Raw genomic sequence first — 11,496 nt, forward strand, 5'->3', positions numbered from 1 at the left:
CAATATCTGTTTTGGTATCTCTGTTAAGTGCCTGGGCTGAATGGATGTGGGATTGTAGTACTGAGGAGACTGGAGAAAGACAGGATTCCTTTGAGAAAAATCAGTACAACTACAGATCCCAGTGGAAACAGAAAGATGGAGAGCAGACACAAACAGACGGTACTTCCAGGAACTGTGAGAATGATAGGCAGAGATTTCAGCAAACCAATATCTAATTTTATCAATCAGTCAGCTCACATCAACCAAGCCTGACCACTGTAGTCAACGGCTTCTTTATGCGATGACATTACAACAAAGTTTTTTTGCCAGACTAACCAGCAGCCTTATTTGGGCTGGATTTGAACCATACTGTTCTTCTCAACATAAATGCGATCTAGCTATCCTACAATATCAGTGCCTTTAAATTTTCAGGAAGAGTGAGACAACTGCAACCTTCTCATCTGTCTGTCAAAATGCACATATATAGGAGAGGAAGCAGGTGATAAATGACAATACTGAAGCCCCAAAGTGTTGGTGAGCTCAGTGCTTGAAGATCTGCTTTTGTCCCACAAAAATTTTGATGCTGTCCCTTGCTCATGGGGGTTGGCAGTCATATGCACAGTTATTGCCAGCCTGGAGGTCCTTCCCCTCTTCATTTGATGTTAATGAAATTGCAAGGAGATATGGCTGCTCTGATTCAACAATGCTTAGTAAGCTGTTACTTTGCTGGGCTCCCAGTTCAGGGCAAAGTAAGGGAAAAGACTTTGAGGTTATATTGACTATTTTACCTCCTTGGATGATGTTTTGTCTGCTGGCTGGAAGCTGGATACCTGTGCAGACAGAACCAATTAGCCAAGCCATTCCACATCTGGCACGCAAGTACCCACATTCTACCACAGCTAAATGGCATTTGACCTGGGAGCCTGATCCTCCATAGCAGCAACTTTATTAAGAATGGCTCAAGGAAATCCACCCACCCCCCCAAGCTGTGCTGTGCTCAGTTGCCCTTTGATCAGTCACTTCTGACAAATACTGCATTGCTGATGAAGTTTTGGGATGTACACACAAAGCCACTACAACAGATTTTGTGCCATATCCAGCCTTCTCTGCTGCCACTCATTGCCATCTTTCAGCAGAGTGTCATGGGATGTTTGTGCAAAAGCTTAAATATTCATCTCTCTGGAGGTTCATTTGCACTGTAACATCTCAGACTTGAACTCTACCTTTTTTAATACTTTCTGTGAGATTTGCCATGTATAAACCAACACAGAGAAGTTTATGAGAAGATTCCTCCCACAGTGTGTTCAGCCAAAGTTTCTTGGAGCGTAGGAGTTCATATGGAGGGTGTGAGTTATGCTTCTTGAAGTGTTTTTTTTTTGGTTGGTTGGTTTTGTTCATAGCCTGCCTAGCCCAGTTTACATGGCATTTTACATCTGAGTGAAATTAAATGTCCAAAATGAATCAAGACAGTTTCATGATGGAAAAACCCAATTATGTAGTTTTGATTTATGAGTATGACATTAGCAAAAGGCTCAAGAGCTGCACATCCAACTCATATCAAAAGAGGTCCAAACATGCATAACTCTGCTCATACATACTAACTGCAGCCTTCTTCACAGTTGAGACCGTGAAGATTTTCAGATTAGCTGACCATAAATGACACAGCAAAAATTATCTATTAAGAAGTAACCCATTCTAATTACTTATTGCTCCAGTGTAACAGCATATGGAAGTCTATAATGTTACTATCCCTAATCTATCTTGCTCAGATGACAACTGCAAACTGGGGCATAAAGAAAATAGGCACAACCAAAGTCTAACAGACTGTTCAGGGCAGAAAATTGACCTTGGAGGCTTGGAGCAGAGGTCTAGCTTCCTTTGCTCTATACTGTTGCCTCAAGAAGCTTTGCTTGCAGATAAGAACATGTATTCTCTCTGTATGTGCAGTAAACAATGTGTTTGCTGTACTATAATAGTGTACAAAACAGACACTCAGCTAAAAGTCACCTGAGGCTGAATTTAAAAGGATTCAAGATCTGGTGGCAAAACTCTACTACAAAGCCTAAAGTGGTACACCATCTGTCTTCTTTTGAATCTCGCTTGTTCTTCTAGGTTGCTCCAATCCAACCAGTCACTTTTTTCTAAGACCATCTTTGTCTACAAGTTCATGTCATTCTCTTCAGAAAAAGTGAGTTTATATTGTAAAAAGATAGGAGAAGTGGTAGCACTGTCCAAATAATACTGTTTTAGTATTGTTTCCTGCTGTGGGTAGACTAGGTTAGAAATATAGCAGTAGGAAACAGTCATCAGGAACTGTCATTGCAGCTGTATTACAGATTCATTATTTATATCAAGTTCCTCAAAGTTTGTCAGCATTTTCAAGTGATGCTCTCCTCCCTTAAACCAGAGCTGAGTAAAACAGGATTGGTTTAGAGCTCCAGGTCAAAACTATAAGAAACTCTCTCTTTTGACCTCACAGGAGTTGATTTTGGGTACACTTAACCCTCAGACCTTGGATATGTGGGTGAAAACAAAAGTAATAATTTACAACAGAAACCCTTTCACCATGAATCTGCACAGCTTTCCTTGGGAACTGAAGGAAAGTAGGCTGTTGTACTCTTACTTTAAAGTCAAATGACAAATTTTTTAGGATCAACAGCATTAGAGGAGCAAGATCCTGCTGTGGCTTATTAATCAGCCTGGGATCAGAGGCATGTGCCTTCATTTCCTACTTGAAAAAAAAGGAATAATATGAAATTCAACTAGTTCTGTAGTATTGAAAACAGGTTATAAATGTGGTATATTCTGAATACAAAGCTTCATCAGTGGCATCTTGCCTTGATTAAAAATAGTAGGTGCTACAAGGGCAGAAATAGTAACAATCAAAATGGGAACAGAATACTCCATGAACATGCCATAACTTGTTTCTTCATTCATTCCAAGTTTTCAATTTAGAATACTAATTATATAGAATAAAAACAGAATGTGCAGAGGCAGCTGCTAATACAATTACTGACTTGACATCCTATACATTATGTTTAGAAAAAAGAAAATCAACACAGAAGGGCTTTTCACACTTTTGGATTAATTTTTGAGTCTGCCTTGTATTTTGCTTTCTCTATCTAATTGATTGCAACATTTACATCAGCTACCAATCCAAAAAATAGGTATTTTTACTGGGATCACATTTCAGGCAGGTATAAACATAAGAAAGCTAGACTGATGGAGAAGCAGCAGCATCCAAGAGCATCCAACCTGCAGTTACTCAAGATTTTTGCCTGCTATGCCTATCCTGGTTCAAATCAGAGCAAGAGAACTGGGAGAGGGGCTCAGGTATCATTCTGGCAGTCTCCCATGGCAATTTAAGGCTCAAAAATGTCTCAGTTTTTCTTTTCTGGAAGGGCTTTGAATCTCTTAGGACATCTTGTATTTAATGGGTAAGGCAGGGTGAGCCTCAATCATTACAGAAAAATGTCATCAGGAGTGTTTTCCACCTTTACATCTAAGAGCGCTTTCCATGGGGACTCTTTGTCCCTTTAGGTTTTCAGAAGCTCTTGGAAGCCTAGGAACAGAAGATATCTCTAGCCAACACCCCATACAGAAAGATATTTTCCTTTCAAGAGTACAGCTTCCATGTGAGAGAAAAAGTCGGCAGTGAGATCCACAACTTCATAGGAAACCTCAACCTTCAAGAGCTCTCTTACATCCAATGCAACATGGATGCAGGCAGTAGGAACATGACTCTGTGTCATGGGCACATCCTGTTATCCCTGGCAACTTGAGTAGAGAAAGCAAGCTGCCCTGGGTATCCAACAGCCCACAGAGAGAGCCCACTTACTTGGTGGGCTGCCTTTCTAACTGTCTGTATCCTTTACCTTCCCCTTTTATGGGGGGAAAAAAAAAAGCAAAGAAAAAAGAAAAAAAGCTGAGAAACTCAAATGTTGGATGCGAAAAGTAGCTAAACTCTATATTATCCAATCCAGAATGCCATGTATCCTCTGGCAGCTCCTTCCAGGGGAAACAGATCACTTGTCGGCATTTCCTGTACTTTCTGCATTTCTCCTAGGAAAAAGAAAGACCCATTGGGGTTCTCTGGCTACCCAGCTCCCTACATGTCCTATAGCAGTGAGCTCCTTGGGCTCTAGATGGGGTGTAGCCTTTCCACCTCTCACAGCACAAAAGAGCCTCCCTGTCTCCTGAATGCAAAACATGTCTGCTGCACTCATAAATATGAGTCAAGACTGCCTGCTACACTCTTAGACATGAGGGTCTATCAACTAAAAAAAAATAAGTAATGTATCTAGAAAATCTTCCTATTTTTTTTCTTCTCCACTTTGTGTTCTGGCAGAATCTATGTCAGAAAAGGCTGTGTTTTCCTTACAATAACTTACCTTATGAAAATCTCTGTTCCTTAAACAACATGTGCCTCTCTGTAGGCATTTTCCCTCCAACCAGTAGCAAATGCCTTATCTGCTTGCTCTTCTACACAATAAAGCAATGAGCTGGACTCGCTCTTCAAATAACCAAGCTCTTTCTCTTCCTGAGAATCATGCATATATCAGTGCTTTAGAACTGAAGCTGTCCAAATGAATGGAAATTATTAAATAAGTGAATGGGCTTGAATCTGTTTCCCCAGCTGATTGAATAGGCATTATTTTAGATGTTAACACTGAAAAGACACAACCTATCATGATTATCTGTGACTTGGCAGAGAAGTCACCTCAGTTTTTTTAATGGTCAATGCAAATTCTATATATGCCAATGGAGACCAATACATTCACTTGCAGGTGGTCTGCACAAGTCTAAGCCAGTGAAAATTGTCCAATTAAAAACTCCTTGTGAACTAAAAGCACCCAGCTGCTCTCAGATTATCAAACAGTATTTAGCAAAGCAAGAATGCTGTGAAGTGATTGGTACAATCAACATTCCCATCTTCACAATTGCCTAGAAGTATCCAGCTTGGAGAGGCTCCATTCATGCCAAGCATGCTCAACACAGTACAAAAAAAGTGCTTTCTGACCCAGAAAGCTTGTCATCAGTGGTGTTCCCAGTTCTCCTCTTGTTGTGCTGTAGCTCTTATATCTCCTTAGCCAAAACTGCTGACTGAATTCTGTTTCTCAATGAAAAACAGTCAGTATTGGATGGAAATTTAACAGAGATTGCTCCTCCTCTTTTTGTGTAAGAGAACACCATTCAGGATCACAGCATTAAGATCTAAAAACTAAAAGTCTCAAGCCCAGTATGGCTTGAGTGAGAGCACTATAAAATTTGTGTGGGACATCCCATAAAAATTTGCTTTAAAGTGCCATGCCAGGAATTTGAGTTAAAAATCAGGCAAGTTTTATAGAATGGTGGCAAAGAAACCCTCCTACAAACCACTCTTTTCTTTTCAGTCACCCTGCCCCAGGGCTGGTCACCCCCACAGCTCCCACACTCACGTAAAATCTGTTAGTGGAGACAGAAGCTCAATTCTCATTGAAGTAAGCAGGGTCATCTATGACCCTTGACAACCAGCACGTGCTCATCACCCAAGCCTCCTTCCCCTCCACTGGGTACACCAGGCAGAGCACCCCTTGAAGTGAACAGAACTTTTGCCAAATTAAGATCTGCAGTTTCAAGCCTTGCATGTTATAAATAATTAACCTTAAAAATAGCCACACAACAAAATTCACTGCCTGAGGACTTGTAAATGCACACAGTAAAAATAATTCTCTTGCTGCCTGTAAAATGTGTTTCTTATTAGAGATCTCTCCTGACCCCAAGAGTGCCCACACTGTATTTCTCTCCCTGACTCTCACACAAATGTGCATGTGCACACAGATACTTTGTTCATTTCTAGACCTGGCAGCTGTAGCAGTAACAGCAGTTGCAGACATTTTGAGTATTTATTCATCCCTCATATGTTGGGAAAGTCTTCAGGGTTTCAAAATAAGATCTCTTGCCCTCATAGAAAGAAGAATAAATATATTTAAAAGAATGTTACAAATTTGGCAAACATCACACAAAAACATCATTTCAGACCCTCAACAGAGCAAAGCAAATAACAATGTGCAGATTTTATTAAAAGTACAAGAATGAGAAAACAATTTCCCACAACTGAGGAACCTAAAGCCAAAAATAAGCAAGCCTGAACTCTAGCTTTGCCTGCGGTAATGAGCTGTTCCTCCCCAGCAGACTGCAGATGACTGCTTGCTTCACCCTGCGTTGCACTCCTTTTTCTGACAGTTGTCAGTTAAAAAACAGATTGGTCTGACTAAAAAAGAAAACATTTTCTCCAGTAGCCAAGGAATCCTGATCCCCTCTTTGCCCTGGCTTTACATGTTCCCTACAGCAAAAATAACATTTGTATGGATGAATGCTTTTCCATGCAAGGTGCCTTCTGTTCCACTTCCCACTACACAATGGTTGTTCAGTTTCCACAAAAAAATCAGCATCACTTGGTCTTAATTTAGCCATTCCTGATCAGGACTAAATGCAACTTATTTGAACAACTGAGCGCAGAACAAGTACATGTAAATAGTGGTGTTCTGGGTGCAGCAATAACCACAGCCATCAGCACCACACCTCACAGCAGATTTTGAGAAGGAAATTTTTTGCTGTCATTTGGATTGTAATCTCTGAGATCAGGCATAAGAGGGAGACGTGGTCATGTAACGGCAATTCAGAGTTTAACTCCATTCTTTTTACTCTTAACTGAGGACAGCATGAGAATTTTCCCAAATGAAAATAGGGAATAACAATCGGTTCCACTGAGGCTGCTCTGATTTATGCTGATGGAAACATAACACTGTCTGGCTGTAGGAGCTTTAGCTTTTAAAAAGGACTTATTAGAGGGGTAGCATGCAGCACAGGAGATAAAATGTAGTTCCTTGCTCTGGATAGCTTCACCCCAAACTAGAAGTTCTGGCATTGATGCTGAACTCATGGAGTGAGCTTTCAGACCTGTGCTCTGTAAAAAGTCAGATTAGGTGAACACAGCAATTCCTGCTGATCTTAAAAACTCCAATCTATGAGGTGAAACTACATAAGCCATGATAAAAAAAATTACGAAACATCCTTTGATTAGTTCTTTTGTTTTCCTTTCTATTTTCTGTTCATTCACTTTTTCATTGCTGTACTTCGACTTTGTATTCAATTAAATGTTCTTCAGCTCATTAAATAAATATCACTAAGGCAAGACTGGCTAATAGTTCCCAGCAGAACCTCTTGGTGGATAATACTTATTTATCAGATTTGACATTGATTTGAAATTTTGACACTTGAAGCAATTTGATCTCTGCAGAAACTGGCACTTTTACGTTGCCTTCAGAGCTGGAGGGTGTTTAGAATCATTCTTGAGATTCTGTAAACCAAGATCCTCATCCCACAAGAGGATTTTACACAGAACTTTTGACTACAAGTTTGAATCAGTTATATTAAACCTGAACACTTTTCAAGCAGTCAGACAAGTTTAAATTCCAGTGGAGCCAAAACATTTTCAGCCATATAACAGCTAGCTTTTAGTGCTAATAAATGTCATTTTCCTCCTGTCTACAGCATGTCACTAGATTCGCCCAGCATTAAATGAAACTGCTCCTAAAGAATGCTAACAGAGACACACAATACATTTTACCTCTTTGGACATCTAGAGCTGTGCAGCAAGGGTAATTCAGGTGTACATTCCAATCTCTGGTGCTTACAAAATAATTTTTCTTTGTCCTCAAGACCACACCTGTCTCTCTGATGAGGTAAAAATCATGACTGGGATGGAGGGGCTCCTGAGTCCAGATCTCATTTCCATCATAGATAGGGCCGCTGATTCTACACAGACTCCTAAGGGGCAAAATTCAAAGGACAAGTTTTTCATACTGTCTGTTTTCAGTAGCTCCTTTCAGCTCCCTCTGTCATTCCAAACACAGTCTCTCTAACTTTTTTCAGACTTGGGCTCACTTCCTACTATGTAAATATTTGACTCATCTTTACAGAACCAACCTAGATCATGGCTAAACCAAGATACTGTGTATAAGGTTGTATGGCCTTTGACTGCCTCTGGCTGTTTGCTTGCATCCCTTCCCCTGCATGGATGCACGGAGTCCCACATGCCAATAGCTCACACCAAGCACAGAGCAAAACCAGCTAGCAAGATGATGTATAAAGCTGTAAATTAGGAAACCTACTCCAACAAAAGTGCACCAAAGTAGATTGTAAACTGCATTGTCTGGGGATAAACAGATGTAGGAGAAAAGAAACATAAAGGAATCTAAATCAGAATGTTGCACTACATTTTTTGCTACTGAATGTAGCAAAAAAATAAAATTTCTCAATTTACTGACTGTAGCCTGAGCCAATAAGACTGTACTGTATCACAGTAAATTAATTAGCTAGGCTGAGTTTGAACCCATGCCTTAGAGGACCTCTTGGTGAGCTGTCAAGAGTTTTGCCCCAGACTTATTATCCAGTGTAATCCCATTAATGGGCAGTAAGCTATGATGTATCAAGACAAGGCTCTAAATGCAGATGAAAAATCCACTTGTATCCATTAAATGTATGCAGGCAAACTCTGGCAATAAGACTGTACAAACTTCCAGGTGTAAATTCACAGTAAAAAGATACTATGGTTTCTGAAACATTCATTATAATGATTGAAATATTCCAGGCTCAGCTGTTTTCCAAAAATAACTTGAAAGTTTGACCAGTATGTTCATCATCATCTGAGCAAAAATGTAATGAAAGCCTTCTCTAAACTTTTTTTATTATTAAAATAGGGGGAAAGGGTTTTGGTTGTTTTGGGCTTTTTTCTTTTTTTTTTTTTTTTTTAAACCCAAATCTAAATTTGAACCAAAATAACAATAAGAATTAAAAATCTTCCTTGGTCATGTGTGTTACAGATCCTACATTTTTTGTCCTGTTCTCCAGTCAAGCTGTGAGACAGAGAGGAAAAACAAAGTAAAACCAGTCATGTCAATAAAGCTATGAAGCATAATTACTTATGGTCACATCGCCAGTACCCACTTGCCGTAGCCTGGAACTTCACTACACTCTTAGATAAGAACATGAGTCACAATCAAATACAGTGGAGGTTATGGACAGCTTTGGGGGGAAAGGAAATTTTTGCTCCTGTTTATATTTTCAAATAAAAGAACATGGCTGCAAAGTGAGGACGTGGCTCTTTTCACTGGCAGGTAGACTGCTGGCTGGGGTAGTTGTGGAATTCAAGACCATCTGAAGATAACAGACGTCATGAACAATTCTGAGGCTCTGGCTGGATGCAGATGCTGAATCATCCCTCGGCAGCAATTGTCCACAGATCCTACAAGCATCAGGGAAGCAGAGGAAGCAATACAGGGAGAATTATAAAATACTTAAATATTCTACAGAGTTAGCCAGAGGATATGAGTTTTATTGATCTTGATGTTATGAAGTTCTAATTAGCCATTTCACATGTCACAGTGAGAGCTATGAATTCAGACAGACACATATTCACAGCAATATTTTGTTACAGATCATATTATTTTGCCCTGAGGGAGGAAGGGACTTGAATGTAATTTCAGAACCACAGTGTACACATATATACCATGAAACTGCCTTTGTGTCATCTCCTGATACTGTTGTATCACCTTTCTACTGAGGGGTGAATGCTCCTTTCAGAAACCACAACAGTCGCACTATGACATAAGCAAGAGTGAAGATGAACATGTGTTGGGGGCAATTGGACAGTACAGTCAAAAGTGGTTCTTAAAAGTGGTTCAAGGGCCATTTTAGCCCATGCTCAAATCCTTCTAAGTATGAGGAAATCTCAGACCCATCATTTATTACTGAATTTATGCCTAAGAGTTCTCCAATTGCTTTAATGCTTGTGTTTCTGTTGGGATTGGAATGGGCAGAGACTAAAATTCCAGTCCGGATTTATGATATGCCCAACGAGAGTTTTACAACACTGAGACACAGAGTGATCTTTAGTTCAAGTGTTATGCATCCTAGTCCCCTAAACTAGAAGCATTTTTTGAAAGTGTCTCATCTTTCACTTTTTTTTTCTTTAAAATATACTAATTTAGCAAATTTTAAGTGTTTGACAAAATGTCTTGATTGGAGAATCTGGTAAAAAAAGGCAGGTATGAGGGAGGCAGGTAGTAATTTGTAGTGTCGTGGGAGCAGAGCTTTTTCTTCCAAAAAATGTTCAACTTTCAGACACAAATGTATTTTGAGTTTTCAGAGTTTGAGGCAGACTTCTAAAAAGAAAACAAGTTTCCATGGTGAAAGACACACTTTTGTTACTAGCTCTACATGACTCATCAGCTCACTTGTGGGTTAAGTGAAGCAACAGCCTGAAGTTCACTTGCTATTAATTAGTCAGAGTAATGGGGGAAGGCTGATTTAAACAAAGCACCAACATGTATGATATAAAATATACTTGGAGAAGGATGGAACACTATACATGAGCAGGGTATGTTAGCAAAAGAAAAAGTAGTTGAGAAGGGGAGATTTTCAAATTGGCAGAATAATGAGGTATCACTCATTACCATGGTTGTGGATCAGGCAGACAGATAACTCACATCCAGAAGCTCATGTAGCATCCTCACAAGCCAAAAAATCTTGCCAACAGTTTACATATCCATTAGTTTGGGGGTAGCCCCACAAAGGCATAGCCAGACTGCTTGCAGGGCAGAGCTGGACAGACTTCATGACAGATGGTATCTCTGAACACACCACCTGCTTAAATCACCCCTGTATTATCCAGAGTACTTTCCCAGTCCTTAGAAATACCTGTTTTTTCCTCTCTTCCTATTTTGTTAGGATGAAAAACCTATCTGTACACATTCTGATCCCTTGAAAAACCAAGCAGCTAACATAGCATCACTTTTACTGAAATGCTTCCTGACCATTTTTGAGTAAACTGAAAGAATTTCAGTGAGAAAAGGCACATTAATCATATCTGGATTGGAACTTATCCTAAAAGGAGATGGCATCCAGAATCCGAATCTGAATCTCTGAGAACCTACAAACAAAATTCTGTTGTCTCAGAAAAAAGCATAATTTCTAAGAAAACTTCATTTCAGATTTCAGATCAAGAAATAATGGCTTCCCTGTAGGAAAATTAGAAAATTGAGCATGGTCAGGGGGAAGGGTGAAAAAACAAAGACTTGTTTTGTTCTCCATCCTCTGACTGTCCTTAAGCTTTTTTCAGTTGAAAACCAGCTAATTTTTTTTATTTATTTATTCTAACTTTGCCAGTTGGAACAGAGGAGTACAACTATGTGCAAGTTTTACTTTCTGAGTAGAAATAACACTTCCACATGGAAATGAAATTATTTCCAATAAAGCTGCTCAAGAGAAACAAAACCTGAAATTACACCTTATTATATTCTATTGAAAAATCTTAATTTTTGAACAAAAGCCTTTACTTCCATTTAAAAGGTTTTCTAGCCAGCTCTGCCTACAAGAGATTTTATAGAGATCTCTTTCACAAATCAGCATGAGCCTTTCTGAGGCACGCATTACTTTGTCCAAAGCTATTACCCTTATCCAAAGCTTTCTGCC

Source organism: Apus apus, chromosome 4 (genome assembly GCF_020740795.1).
Source record: "Apus apus isolate bApuApu2 chromosome 4, bApuApu2.pri.cur, whole genome shotgun sequence".
In the NCBI taxonomy this organism is placed as follows: domain Eukaryota; kingdom Metazoa; phylum Chordata; class Aves; order Apodiformes; family Apodidae; genus Apus; species Apus apus.